The following is a 16,265-nucleotide window of genomic DNA, read 5'->3' on the forward strand; positions in this document are numbered from 1 at the left end:
GCCTCATCCCACCTCCTTGACCTGTCCATCCTCCCTGGACTGACCTAACCCCACCATAACTCCCCGCCCACACTCACCTTTACTGGCTCCATCCCCACCTCTTTGACCTGTCGGTCTCCTCTCCACCTATCTGCTCCTTTATCCACCTTCCATCCTCCTCCCCCTCTCTCTCTATTTATTTCAGAATCCCCTTCCCCTCCCCCATTTCTGAAGAAGGGTCCAGACCCGAAACATTAGCTTTTCTGCTCCTCTGATGCAGTTGGCCTGCTGTGTTCATCCACCTCTACACCTTGTTATCTGAGTTATAAGGAGACTTTTTTCCATGAAGCGTTGGAAGTGGAAGATGACCTTATAGAGGTACATAAAATCATGAGGGGAATAGATAAGGTGACAGCTGACAGCTTTTCCCCATGGTAGGGGAGTCTTAAATTAGAGGTCATCGGTTTAAGGTGAGAAGGGAGAGATACAAGAGTCCAGATGGCGCAATTTTTCACACAGAAGGTGGTGATAGTCTGGAATGAGCTGCCAGAAATAGAGGTGGAAGCAAGTAATATTTCATCATTTAAAAAACATTTAGAAAGGTACTTGGATGGAATAGGAATGGAGGGATATGGACCAAATGCAGGCAAATGGGACTAGTTTAAATTGTGAAAATTGGGTGGCATGGGCAAGTTGGTTTGAAAGCTCTATTTCCTTGCTGTAGACCTCTATGACTCTCTTCATAGTTAATAATCACTTAACCAGGCAACATCCAAGAAAACCATTTTTCTACCTTCTCCAAAGCCTTCACATCCTTCTGGTAGTATGGCAACCAGAACTGCACATGATATTCCTAATGTGCCCTAACTAAAGCATGAGACAGCTGCAAAGTATGATACTCTATGCCCTGACCAATTAAGGCAGGTATGCCACATGCCTCCTGAGCACTTTTCAGGGAACTATGGACGTGTATGCCTAGAAGCTTCCCTATACTGATGCTACTAAGGGTTCTGCCACCTACAATATGCTTCCCACCTTCATTTGATATGCCAAAACACATCACCTTGCTTTCATAGAGTCATAGAGTCATACAGCATGGAAACAGACCCTTCGGTCCAACATGTCCATGCCAACCAAGTTTCCCAAACAAAACCAGTCCCATTTGCCTGCATTTACCTCATATCCCTATTCATGTACCTGTCCAAATGTTGTAACCGTACCTGCACCAACCACTTCCTCTGACAGTTCATTTCAATTACACACTACCCTCTGTGTGAAAAACTTGCCCCTCAGATCCCTTTTAAATCTTTATCATCTCACCTTAAAAATATACCCTCTAATTTTTAATTCTCTTACCCTAGGGTGAAGACCTTTGCTATTCACCTTATCTATGCCCCTCATGATTTTATAAACCTCTATAAGGTCACCCCTCAATCACCTAGCTCCAGTGAAAGAAGTCCCAGCCTATCCAGCCTTTCCTAACTCAAACCTTCCATTCCCAGTAACATCCTTGTAAATCTTTTCTGCACCTGTCCAAATTAATAATATCCTGCCTACAGCAGCGCAACCTGACATCTGTAAACCATTAATTCATATCTGGATTCTGAAGAAGGGTCTCTGGACCTGAAATGTTAACTCTGATTTCTCTCCACAGATGCTGCCAGACCTGCAGATTTTCAAGCAATTTCTGTTTTAATTCATATGTGGCTTTGTTCTATTAACTTATATTTTCATCTGCCTATTAATGATTAAAAATAGTACATTTCAAGAAAATAAAATATCCAGTTCAGTTCACAACAGGTTCCTATTGTTACAATTCAGGGCACACAATTACATAACTAGATACAATGTTACAGGATCAAGGCAAATGTCTGAACATAAGATAACAAAATTACTTGCAGCGTGATTAGCCTTGTTGCAGTCAGAAGAATATTTAAAACAAACCTGAAAACTAAGAATTATAAAGATTTTAAACAATTCATCAGTTGCTTTAGTCTAGATTAAACTCTATCTGCCATTTTCCACCCAAATTTCTAGTCTACCTATATTCAGTTGTATCATCTGGCAATCTGCCTTGCGAACATAGAAGAGTACAGCACAGTTACAGGCCCTTCGGCCCATGATGTTATGCTGATCTATTATCCTACTCCAACATCAAATTACCCTGCATACCCTACATTATACTATCATCCATGTGCCTATCCAAGAGTAGCTTAAATATCTCTAATGTATCTGACTCCACTACCACAGCCAGCAGCGCATTCCACACACCCACCACTCTCGGTGTGAAGAACCTACCTCTGAAATCTTCCTATGCCTTCCTCCGATCACCTTAAAATTATGCCCCCTCATGATAGTCATTTCTGCCCTGGCTATCCACTCTATCTGTGCCTCTTATCATCTTGTACAGCTCTATCAAGTCACCGCTCATCCTTCTTCACTCTAATGAGAAAAGCCCTAGCTCCAACAATCTTTCTGTGTAAGACCTGCCCTCCAGTCCAGGCAGCATCCTGGTAAATCTCCTCTGCACCCTCTCTAAAGCTTCCACATCATTCCTATAATAAGGCGACCAGAACTGAACATAATATTCCAAGTGTAGTCTAACCTGGGTTTTATAGAGCTGCAGCGTAACCTCGCAGCTCTTAAACTCAATTCCCCTGCCAATGAAAGCCAACACACCAGACACCTTCTTTACAACCCTATCAAGTTGGGTAGCAACTTTGAGGGATCTATGGATGTAGATCCCAAGATCTCCCTGTTCCTCCACACTGCCAAGAATCCTGCCATTAACCTTGTATTCTGCATGCAAATTCAACCTTCCAAAGTGAATCACTTCAACTTTTCTGGGTTGAATTCCATCTGCTACTTCTTTCCCCAGCTCTGCATCCTGTCAATGCCCTATTGCAACCTACAACAGCCCCCCACGCTATCCACAACTCCACCAACCTTCGTGTCATCGGCAAACTTACTAACCAACCCTTCCACTGCCTCATCCAAGTCATTTATAAAGATCACAAAGAGCAGAGGTCCCAGAACAGATCCCTGTGGAACACCACTGGTCACCGAGCTCCAGGCTGAATACTTTATGTCTACGACCACCCTCTCTTCTACTGGACAGCCAATTCTGTATCCAGACAGCCAAATTTCCCTGAATCCCATGCCTCCTTACTTTCTGAATGAGCCTACCATGGGGAGCCTTTTCAAATGCCTTGCTAAAATCCATATACACTACATCCACTGCTCTGCCTTCAATGTGTTTTGTCACATCCTCAAAGAATTCAATAAGGCATGACCTGCCCCTCACAAAGCAATGCTGACTATTTCTAATCCAAATAATCATAATTACTATATCTCAGCATCTTCTCCAATAATTTACCCACTACAGAAGACAGACTGACTGGTCTGTAATTCCCAGGATTATCCCTATTCCTTTTCTTGAACAAGGGAATGACAGTTGCCACCCTCCAATCATCTGGTACTACTGCAGTGGATAGTCAGAACGCAAATATCATCGTCAAAAGGGCAGTAATCTCTTCCCTCACTTCCTGTAGGAACCTTGGGTATATCCCGTCTGGCCCAGGGGACTTATCTATCCTCATGTTTTTCAAAATTTCTAGCACATCCTCCCTCCTAACATCAACCTGTTTGAGCACATCAGCCTGTTTCATGCTGTCCTCACAAACGTCAAGGTCGCTTTCACTGGTGAATACTGAAGCAAAGTATTCATTAAGGATCTCCCCTACCTCCTCCAACTTCGCACACAAGTTCCCTCCACTATCCCTGATTGGCCCTACCCTCACTCTTCTTGTTCCTCACACAAATATAGAACGTCTTGGGGTTTTCCTTGATCCTCCCCGCCAAGGCGTTTTCATACCCCTTCTAGCTCTCCTCAGTCCGTTCTTCAGTTCCTTTCTGGCTACCTTGTAGACCCCTAGAGCCCTGTCTGATCCTTGCTTCCTTAACCTTAAGTAAGCTTCCTTCTTCCTCTTAACTAGATGTTCCACATGTCTTGTCGTCCAAGGTTCCTTCACCTTACCATCCCTTCTGTCATAGAATCATAGAATCCCTACAGTGTGGAAACAGACCATTCGGCCCAACAAGTCCACAGTGACACACAGAGCATCCCACCCAGACCTTTCCCCCTCATCTACACATTCCTGAACACTATCGGGCAATTTAGCATGGCCAATCCACCTAGCCTGCACATCTTTGGATTGTGGGAGGAAACCAGAGCACCCGGAGGAAACCCATGCAGACACGGGGAGAATGTGCAAACTCCACACAGACAGTCGCCCAAGGGTGGAATTGAACCCGGCTCCCTGGAGCTGTGAGGCAGCAGTGCTAACCACTGTGCCACCGTGTCGCTTCAAATAACTATATTGTACTTGAGCCATGTAGGAGTCAAACCTACAATCTCCTGATCTGTGGTCAAGCATGTTATCCATTGAGCCACTGGTCCCCCTTGCCTCAGTGGGACAACCTATCCAGTACTCATAGCAACTGCTCCTGAAACAATCTTCACATTTCTGTTGTGCATTTCCCTGAGAACATTCGTTCCCAATTTATGCTCCGCACTTCTTGCCTAATAGCATTGTAATTCCCCCTCCCCTAATTAAATACTTTTCCATACTGCCTGCTCCTATCCCTCTCCATGACTATAGTAAAGGTTAGGGAGTTGCAATTACTATCACCGAAATGCTCTCCCACCGAGAGATCTGATAGCTGGCCTGGTTTGTTTCCAAGGACCAAATCCAATACAGCCTCCCGTCTAGTCGGCCTATCTACATATTGAGTCAGAAATCCTCTTGGACACACCTGACAAAATCTGCTCCATCGAAACTATTTGTACAAAGGAGGTTCCAGTCTATATTAGGGAAGTTGAAGTCACCCATGACAACAACCCTATTACTTCTGCACCTTTCCACAATCTACCTCCCAATCTGTTCCTCCGGGTCACTGTTGCTATTGGGGGGTGGGGGGTGGTGGTGGTGGGGCGGTGGTGGGGGGGGAGGAGGTAGGGAGGGGGGGTCGCGGTGGGTGGTGGAGTCTATAGAAAGCACCCAATAAAGTGATTGCTCCTTTCCTGTTTCTGACTTTTCTGATTTCCACCCATACTGACCCCATGGACAAACCCTCCTCAACGACCTCCCTTTCTGCGGCTGCATTGATTAGCAATGCCACCCCCCCACCTCTTTTACCTCCCTCCCTAGTTCTTTTGAAACATCAAAACCCCAGAACATCCAGCAACCATTCCTGCCTTTGTTATCCAAGTCTCTGTAATTTCCACAACATCGTAGCTCCAAGAGCTGATCCATACTCTAAGTTCGTCACCCTTATTCCTGACACTTCTTGCATTAAAATAGACACATTTCAACCCATCGCACTGACTGCAACTTTGCCCTGTCAACTGTTTATCCCTCCTTACAGACTTTCTGCATACTGTATCTGCCTGTACACTGGCTACCCCATCCTCTGATCTGTAGCTCCAGTTCCCGTCCCCCTGCCAAATTAGTTTAAACCCTCAAGAGCTCTAGCAAACCTCCCACCCAGGATATTGGTGCCCCTCCATTTCAGGCGCAACCCGTCCTTCTTGTACAGGTCCCACCTACCCCAGAAGGTATCCCAATGATCCTCATATCTGAAGCCCTCCCTCCTATACCAGCTCTGTAGCCATGCGTTCAGCAGCACTCACTCTCTATTCCTTGGCTCACTAGCCTGTGACACCGGTAGTAATCCTGAAATTAGTACTCTGCTCGTCCTGGCTTTTAGCTTCCATCTTAATTCCCTATATTAACTTTTCAGGTCCTCATCCCCTTTCCTAGCTATGTCATTGGTACCAATGTGTATCATGACGTCTGTCTGCTCACTTTCCCCCTTCAGAATCCTGTAGGCTCGATCCAAGACATCCCTCACCCTGGCACCGGGAGGCAACATACCATCCGGGAGTCTCGTTCGGTACCACAGAATCCCCTGTCTGTTCCCCTAACCATTGATTCTCCTATCACTATCGCGCTCCTATTCTCCCCCCTTCCCTTCTGAGCCATAGAGCCAGGCTCAGTGCCAGAGACCCTGGTAGGTCGTTTCTCCACAAACCCCCACCCCCACCCAACAGCTTTCCCTACCTTTCTGAATCTGAAATCTTAGTAATCAGGCTATCTACATTCTCCTGACATGATTCTCCAAATCATTTAGACATATATTTTCAACAAAACGGGTACCAGCACTGATCCTTGCGGGATATTTCTATTCGTAGATATCCAATCTGAAAAATACTCTTCCATTGATACTCTTGTCTTCTATGATGAAGCCAGTTCTATATTCATCTTACCAGCTCACTATGAATCTCTTGTGACTTCATCTTTTGTGTCAGTCTACCTTGTCAAAGGCTTTGCTAAATTCCATATAGACAACATCTACCACCTGCTCTTATCAATCACTTTTGTCACTTTCTCAAAAAGACCCATTCAAGTTTGTGAGATATGACCTTCCCCACACAAAGCCATGCTGTCATTGCTGATAAGTCCATATTCTTCCAAATGTGAGGAAATCTTATTCCTAAGAATCTTCTCCGATAATTTCCCTGATGTAAGCTTCACTAGCCTTTAATGCCCTAGATTATCCTTGTTACCCTTTGTAAACAAATGAACAATGGCGGCTATTCTCTTGTCCTCTGGGACCTCTCCTGTGACTAAAGAGGATACAAAGTTCTGTATAATATCGAATCCTTACAGTGTAGAAACAGGCCCTTCGGCCCAACAAGTCCACACCGACCCTCAAAGCATCCCACCCAGACCCATCCCCCTGTAACCCACCTCATCTACACATCCCTGTACACTATGGACAATTTAGCATGGTCAATCCACCTAGCTTGCACATTTTAGGACTGTAGTAGGAAACCGGAGTACCCAGAGATAACCCGCGCAGACACAGGGAGAATGTGCAAACTCCACACAGACAGTTGCCCAAGGGTGGAATCAAACCTGGGTCCCTGGCGCTGTGAGGCAGCAGTACTAACCATTGAGCCACTGTACACCTCAGCAATTTTCTGATCTGCCTCTGTGAGCATCCTGGGTAGATCCCCTCAGGCCCTGGGGACTCATCTACTTCAATGCTTTTCAGAACATCCAACACATCCTCCTCTTTTTCCTATTGCCATGCCTTATAGTAATAGTATAACTCTCCTGAGACTCACCAGCCACGATGTCCTTTTCCTTTCTGAATACTGATGTGAAGTATTTGTTGAGGATCTCATCCACTTCCTCCAGCACAAGGCATAAATTCCATCCTTTGTCCTTGAGTGGACCTACCCTTTCCCTGGCTATCTTCTTACTCCTTATATATGTATAAAAAGTCTTGGTATTTTCCTTAATCCTGTTGGCCAAAGACATTTCATGGCCCCTTTAAGCCATCATAATTCCTTGTTTGAGATCTTTCCATTTTTTGTATTCTTTGAGGGCTCTGTCTGCCTTAAGTTTCCTAAACCTTACATATGCCTCCTTTTTCTTATTATCTAAGCTCTCAATTTCTCTTTTTATCCAGGTTTCCTGAATTTTGCCATCCTTATCCTTCATTTTCACAGGTACTTGCTGATCCTGAACTCTAATCAACTGGCCTTGAAAATATTCCTACATGCCAGATGTGTATTTACCCTCAAAACAGTTACCCCCAGTCATCCCCAGTTCCTGCCTAATATTGTAGTAGTTACCCTTCCCCAATTTAGTACTTTCACCCGAGGACTACTCTTGTCCTTTTCTATAAATAACTTGAAACTTGCAGAATTATAGTCACTGTTCCCAAAATTCTCCCTCACTACAACTTCAGTCACCTGGCCGAGCTCATTCCCCAATACCAGGTCTAGTTTGGCTCCTTCCCAAGTTGGACTATTTGCATATTCTTTCAAAAAACCATACTGGACACACCTAACAAAATCCACCCCATCCAAGTCCCTGGCAGTAAGCAAATCCCAGTCAATATAGAGGAAGTTAGAATCACCCACCACAACAAACCTGTTGTTTTTACATTTTTCCATAATCTGTCTACATGTCATTTCCTCTATCTCCCACAGGTTATTGGGAAGCCTCTCATACAATCCTGTCAATGTGATTGCACCCTTCCTATTCCTGAGCTCTACCCATCTGCCCTTGCTGGATGACCGGTCCAAAGTGTCCTCCCTCAGGATAGCTGTTATATTCTCTCTAATCAGCAACACAACTCCCCAACCACTTATGCATCCCTCTCGATCTTGTCTGAAACATCTAAATCCCAGAACGTTAAGCTGCAAGTCTTGACCCTCTCTCAACCAAGATTCTCAAATAGCTACAGCATTATATTTATATGTATTAATCTAACCTCAAATAGAATTAGGTGAGGCGTTTGACAAGGTTCCACATGGTAGACTGGTTAGCGATTTGGATTTGGATACAAAATTGGCAGAAGGTAGGAGAGTGTGGGTGGTGGTGGAGGAGGGTTGCTTTTCAGACTGAAAGACTGCAATTAGCAGTGTGCCTCAAAGATCAGTACTGGGTCCACTGCTTTTTGTCAATTATATAAGTGATTTGGATGTGAATGTAGGAGGTATAGTTAGTCAGTTTGCAGATGACAACAAAATTGATAATGTAGTGAACAGCGAAGAAGGTTATCTCAGAGTACAATGAGACCGTGATCAGATGGGCCGATGGGCTTAAGGGTGGCAGATGAACTTCAATCTAGATAAATGTGAGGCGCTACATTTTTGTAGGGCATATCAGAGCAGGACTTATACACTTAATGGTAAAGTGCTAGGGAGTGTTGCCGAACATAGAGACTTGAAGTGCAAATTCGTAGCTCCATGATAGTGGAGTTGCAGGTAGACAGATTAGTGCAGAAGACATTTGTATGCTTGCCTGTATTGGTCAGTGCATTGAGTATAGGAGTTGGGAGGTCATGTTGCGGCTGTAGAGGACATTAGTTAAGCCATATTTGGAATACTGCATTCAATTCTGGACTCCCGGCTATAGGAAAGATGTTGTGAAAATTGAAAGGGTTCAGAAAAGATTGACAAGGATGTTGCCAGGGTTGGAGGGTTTGAGCCAGAGGGAGAAGCTGAATAGGCTGGAGCTATTTTCCCTGGGGCATCAGAGGCTAAGGGGTGACCTTATAAAGGTTTATAAAATCATAAGGCTGAATAGCCAAGGTCTTTTTCCCAGGTTAGGATAGTCCAAAACTAGAGGGCATAATTTAAGGTGAAAGGGGAAAGGTTTAAAACGGACCTGAGGGACAATGTTTTCATGCAGAGGGTGGTGCATGTATGGAATGAACTACCAGAGGAAGTCCTGGAGGCTGGTACAATTACAACATTTCAAGGTCTGGATTGGATATGTATAGGAAGGGTTTAGAAGGATATGGACCAAATGACGGCGAATGGGACTACAGAATTGTAGGATATCTGGTCAGCATGGATGAGTTGAACCAAAAGGTCTGTTTCCATGCTGTACATCTCTATGCTATGACTCTAAGTTCATTTTGCTCAGCCGTCATACTCGCATTAAAACAGCTACACCAGACTACCAGTCCTGCCATGTTTAGTAACCTCTCGCTGTCTGTTCTTCCTCTTAGCCTTACTGACCTTAGTTTCTGACTCCTCCTCAGCCACCTTACCTGCTGACCTACTGGCCACACTAGTTTAAACCCTCTTGATTGACATTTGCAAACCTCCCTACCAGGATATTGGTACCCCTCCAGTTCAGGTGCAACTCACCTTTCTTTCATCAGTCCCACCTACCCCAGTAGACATCCCAATGATCCACCTACTTGAAGCCCTCCCTTCTACACCAGGTGTTTAGCCACTATTTAACTGTACTATTCTCCTATTCTTAGTCTCATTGGCACCTGGCACAGGAAGTAATCCCGAGATTACAAACATAGAGATCCTACTTTTCAACTTCTTTCCTATCTTCCAGAATACCCTTTGCGTGACCTCTCTCTTACCACTTGTGTCATTAGCACAAATATGGACCACAATCTCTGCTTTTCATCCTGCCCCTTCAGAATATCCTTTGCCCACTCAGAGACATCCTTGACTCTGGCACCAGGGAGGCAACACACCATCCTGGAATCTTGCTTGTGGCCCCAGAGCTGCTTATTTGTGTTTCTAACCTTACAGACACTATCACTACTGCTTACCTATGACAGTGAAGGAAAGGTGATACTTTTTCAAGTCAGGGTGGTAAGAGGCTTAGAAACAAACTTGCAGGTGGTGGTATTCCCGTGTATCTGCTGCCCTTGTCCTTCTAGCTGGAAGTAGTTGTGGGTATGAAAAACTGCTATCTAAGGATCTGCAGTGCATATATTAGGTAATACACACTACTACTACTGAGCATCAGTGATGGAGAGCATGAAGTTTGTGAATGTAATGCCAATCAAGTGGCTTGCTTTGTCCTGGATAGTGTCAAACCTTTTGAGTGTTGTTCAAGCTGCACCCATCCAGGCAAGTGGGCTATGTTCCATCACACTCCAGCCTTGTACCGTCTATATGGTGGACAGGATCTGTGGAGTCTGGAGATGAGTTATTTGTTGCATTATTCCTAGCCTCTGACCGGCTATTGTAGTCATTGCATTTATATAGTGAGATCATTTGAGTTTCTGGTCAATGGTAACCCTCAAGATGTTGACAGTGGTGTTTTAGTGATGGTAACATTAAATATCTCGGGGTTGTGGTTAGATTATCTCTTATTGGTGACGGTCATTGCCTGGCATTTGTGTGGCACAAATGTTACTTGCCATTTTTCAGCCTAAGCCTGGATATTGTCCAGGTCTGCTGTATTTGAACATGGATTGCTTCAGTATCTGAGGTGCTGCAAATGGTGCTGAACATTCTGATAATGATTACACAAACATCCCCTCTTCGGACCTTATGATGGAGGGAATGTCATTTGATGAAGCAGCTCAAGATGGTTGGACCTAGGACACTACCCTACAGAGATGTCCTGGAGTGGAGATGACTGACCCTCAACAACAACTTCCTATGTGCCAGGTATGACTTCAGCCAGCAAAGATTTTTTCCCCTTGATTTTCATTGATTTCAGTTTTAATAGGACTCCTTGATGCTACTCTTGGTCAAATACCTCATCGATGTCATGGGCAGTCACTCTCATCTCTAGCGTTCAGCTTTTTCACCAATGTTAAGGCTGTAATAAAGTCAGGAGCTGAGCAGCCCTGTTGTAACCCAAAGTGGGTGTCAGTAAGCTAAGCAGATTCTGCTTGATAGCTATGTTGATGACATCACCTCCATCACTTTACTGATGATCGAGAGTAGATCGATAGATTGATATTTGGCTGGGTTGGATTTGTCCTGCAGGACATGGATAGACAATCTTCCACATTGTCAGGTATATGTCAGTATTGTAGCTGTACTGGAACAGCTCTGCAGGGGTGTAGCAAGTTCTGGAGCACAAGTGTTCAGTACTATTACTGGAATGTTATAAGGATGCATAGCCTTTACAATATCCTGTACCTTCAACTATTCCTTGATATCACATGAAGTGAATTGAGCTGGCTGAAGACTGGCTTTTGTGATGCTAGGAACCACAGGAGGAGGCCAAGATGGATCATCCACTTGGACTCTTCTCACTTAAGATTATGGAGAATGCTTAAGCCTTTACCCAACAACACGGCGATATATTTCCAAGTCAAGATGGTGGGTGATTGGGGTAATGGAGAACTTTTCAGCTGGTGGCTATCTCATTCATTTGTTGGCTTTGTGCTTCCAGATGATAGAAGTTAGCAGTTTGGAAGGTACTGTCAAAAGAGCCTTACTGAGTTAATGCAGTGCATCTTGTAGATAGTTCACACTTCTGTCACTTTGCTTTGGTGATGAAGGGCATAAATGTGGAAGATGGTGAATGGGGCTCCACTTATGCAGGATACTTTGTAGTGGATAGTATTGAGCTTCTTGTGTTGTTGGGACTACACCTATCTGGGCAAGTGGGGAACACTACTGACTAGTGACTTGTAGATAGTAAACAGGCTTTGAGGAGACAGAGGGGCGAGTTACTTGTGGCAGAAGTCTCAGCCTCTGACCTGTTCTTGCAGGCATATTTATCTGATTGGTCAGTGGTATTTCCAGAATGTATATAGGAGATTCAGCAATTAGAATGCCACTGAATAGCGATGGTTTTATTCTCTTTTGTTGAAAATGGTTTTTGCCTGGCACCTGTGTGGTGTGAATGTCATTTGCCACTTATCAGCCCAAGCTTGGATATCATCAATGTCTTGCTACATTAAGACATGGGCGTATTCAGTAGCTAAGGAATCACAAATGGTGCTGGACATTGTTCAAACATCAGCAAACATCCCTACTTCTAACATTATTGTTGAGATATCTTTTACTTTGAACCTGTGAGTTGTAATTGAGATTTGAAGTTTGAACATTAAACAGCAGTTTATTTCATGAAAAAAAAAGGAGAGAACGAAAGACTGATGTTTGCTGTTGAAACTGGCTGAGAAGGATACTGTAGTTCAATTACTACTCTAAGAACATCATAGATGAACTGGCACCTAGATGGCATAATGCTCAGGGGTTGGCAGCTGACTGGATGTTGGAGAGGACATTAACTCTATGACTCAATGGCTGACCAAACAACAGAATGTTGAAAAACAAAGAAAAACCCAAAAGATGCTTCCTGTGCCTCCAACCATTTCTTGAAATGGTGTGGAGTGAATCAAATGGCTGAAGACTGGCATCTCTAATGCTGGGGACCTCTGGCGGAGGTCAAGATGGACTACCCATTCAGCATTTCTGGCTGACTCTGGTTGCAAATTCTTCAGCCATTTCTTTTGTACTGATGTACTGACATGGCCCATGCATCACTAGACGGGCCAACATTTATTGCACATCTTTAGTTGCCTTTCAGAAGGTGAACTGCCTTCTTGAATTGTTGCAGTCCATTTGGTGTAGGTACACCCACAGCGCCATTAGAGAGAGTTTCCAGATTTTGACCCAGCCACACTGAGGAATGGCAAATATTTCCAAATCTGGATGATGAATGGTTTGGAGGCAAATTTGGAAGAGTTATGGCCCAAGCATCCAAGGATCCACCCTACTGAGACCTAAGCATAGAGTGGTGCTCATCAAGAACAAGGAGGCAATCAATGCTTTTTGGAAGGAGCACATCAAGGATCTCCTTGATGCGAGTGCCATCAATTATCTCCCAGAACGTGTTACCATCACCTCAGAAGAACCATATTAATTAAAAAAAAACATTTGACTGTTAAGAATTAACCAGCGCACCAGTGCAGATGTCAAAATTCTGACATATGGCAGTAAAGCACTTTTGATGCAAATATAAGACCTCATCTCTTTTCTTCTGAAAGGAAGAGAGCATGGTGAGGGATCTCCACGATGCCTTAAGTGTGACAATCTCCAAGAAAGGAAATAAGACTGAACATGGTGGTTACTGAGGAGTCTCTCTGCTGTCCACCAAAATCCTCCTCAATTGCATCCTCCCAATGGCTAAAGAGCTCCTTTCAAAGTCACAATGCAGATGCTGTCCATCATGAGGCATGATGGATGTAATCTTCACAGCAAGACAAGTCCAAGACATGCAAACCATGATACTCACCAATGGATCCACCACAGATCAAATACACGTGCAAACTCAGATCAGCAGTCACTTCTCTATCTTCCTTGCTGCAGCAGTCCACCCCACACCCATGAAGGTTCCCATTGGAGTAGAGCTTTCCTACAAGATAAGCAGGAAACTGTTCAATCAGCATCATCTTCAGTCCAGAACAAAAACCACCTTAATCTCAGTCAGCAAATTCCAGGACTCAGACAACAGTTGGAGGTTTGTTTGCTCAAAGGCTGGGTTAGCAGCAATTGCTGATGAATTTGTGGAATCATGAGAAAATGGGCCTGAGACTTAAAATTGGGAAGACAAAAATAATAAAGTCCTCTAACAGCCTACTCATGCTGCACAACACTGTCTCTCAACTACAAGAAGCCACAGTGGACAACCTGAATTAATTCTCATACCTTAGGACCTCCTTTCAGTGAAGGCAGTCATTGCCTCCATTGTGCTTTTGGCTGACTGAAGAAGAGAATGTTTGATTACAAAGGCCTCAAACCTTGACATCAAGCTCATGGTCTACACAACAGCAGCAGTATCTGTCCTTCTGAACGCATTAGGGAAACGTACAATGTACAGCAGACATCTCAAATCCCAAGAGAAATGTCATCCCTGATGCTTCCGTAAAATTCTGCAATATCCACTGGCAGGACAGATGTTCCTGTGCCAGTGTCCTCTCTCAGGCAAGCATCCGCACTGTTAAATCAGCAGATATGGTTGATCAAATGTATTGGGTGGCAGCATTGTCCAAATGCTTGACAAACACTCCTAAAACAATTTGTCTACTCTAGGCTTTATCATGGAAAATGGTTACCAGGAGAACATAAGATATGTTTTGAGGACATCCTCAAAATTCCCCTGAAGTAGTATTATATTGCCACTGACTTGTACAAGTCTTTTGCCCAAAACCGGTGACAAAGCATTTGTGAAGCTGCCAACTGTCTTGAGTATCTATGACAGGCTCAAGTGGAAGTCAAGTACAGTGTAAGGAACATGTGAAAACCCACACATCCCATCCACTCCCCTCTTTGAACACAATTCACCCCTGTGGCAGGCTGCGCAATTGCAGCATTGGAGTTCTTAGTCAGCTCAGAGCCAACAGTTCTGCAATGGAAGAAAATCATCCTCAGTCCTGAGGGATTGCCAAAGAAGAGAAAACGTACAGGGTCATAGCTAATTAAGGAATTAAAAACAGCATAAAACTGGAAGAAAAACTTCAGGAAATGTTCCATGTCCCTAGCAAATGGGAAAGCGTGGTGAAGCTATCACAAAAGGCTATGCAAGTTCAGTCTTTGAACATATATGAAGTTGACATTGATAAGTGTTTGATTATCCATGGTGTAAAGAGTTATAGGGATAGTGTTGATTAAAGGCTGATGAGCCATAATTGTATCCAATGGCAGAACAGGCTCGACAGGCTAAATGGTATTGAAATCATAGAATCCCGACAGTGTGGAAGCAGGCCTTTCAGCCCATTGACAGGACACCGACCATCCCCCCAACTCCCTGCCACCCCAGTAACACTGCATTTCCCATGGCTAATCCACCTAACCTTGGACATGATGGGCAATTTGACATGGCCAATCCACTTAACCTGCACATCTTCAGACCGTGGGAGGAAACCCATGCAGACACGGAGAGAATGTGCAAACTCGACACAGACAGTCCGCTGAGGTTAGAATCAAACCCAGGTCCCTGATGCTGTGAGGCAGCAGTGCTAAACACTGACAAAAACAAAATTGCTGGAGAAGCTCAGCAGGTCTGGCAGCATCTGTGAAGGGAAAAACAGAGTTAACGTTTCAGGTCCGGTGACCCTTCCTCAGAACTGATGGTGTCTGGGAAAACGTCAGTTTATATGCAGAAAGTAGGGAGGTGGGTGGGGTAGGGAGTAAACGATTGGATAGAGACCAGAGAGAGAGAGTGAGAGAGAGAGAGAGAGAGAGAATTGGACAAACAAAGGAGTTGCTAACGATCAGGCTGGATGGGCGAATCGTTGTTAATGGGGACAGTTAGTGACTAACAACAGGAGGTGTGTGATGGCAGGCTATGTGGTAACAAGGCCTGGTATGTGGGGTATTGGGTTAAATTATAAAATTACATGAGTGAGGAACTTAAAAGTAAAAGGATGACTTGATCAAAGATTTAAGACATTACAGGTAACATACAAGGCAGATACAGGAAACTATTTTCGCTAGGTAGGGATTCTGGAACTAAGGGCCATAGCCTAAAATTTAAAGGTCTTACAGGAGTGAAAACAGAAATACTTTTGCATACTAATGCTGAAAGTTTGCAATTCTCTTCTGTAAATATCAAGTGATTTTAATAAGACTAATTGTAAATTTTAATATTAATAATACCTGTTAATCAAAAACATTTAAATATCTACAGCAATGGTTTAGGAATTAGGCTGCACATCAGTTATGATCCACTGAATAATAGTACAGCCATGAGGGGTTAATGAGCTATTTCTGTTCCTAAGTCCTCTGCTCCTTTCATGAAGAAAACAATTGAATAAAGTCATCCTGAAAAATGACAGAAATTTTTATGTGGCACGGTTCTCAGTTGTTAGCACTGCTGCCTCACAATCCTAGTAATCTGGGTTCAATCCCACCCTTGGGCAAAGTCTGTGGGGTCTTTGCCCATTCTCCCCATGTCTGAGATAACAAGGTGTAGAGCTGGATG

At 44.0% G+C, this 16,265-nt stretch overlaps 1 protein-coding gene across 1 annotated transcript in view; it reads left to right on the forward strand.

Moving 5' to 3' along the window:
* Positions 1–16,265, forward strand: part of LOC109912492 (acid-sensing ion channel 5) — a 188,095-nt gene that overhangs the window by 6,473 nt on the left and 165,357 nt on the right. The gene's annotated exons all lie outside the window — the stretch shown is intronic.

The sequence above is a fragment of the Rhincodon typus genome, chromosome 1 (genome assembly GCF_021869965.1).
Source record: "Rhincodon typus isolate 14 chromosome 1, sRhiTyp1.1, whole genome shotgun sequence".
Classification (NCBI taxonomy): Eukaryota; Metazoa; Chordata; class Chondrichthyes; order Orectolobiformes; family Rhincodontidae; genus Rhincodon; species Rhincodon typus.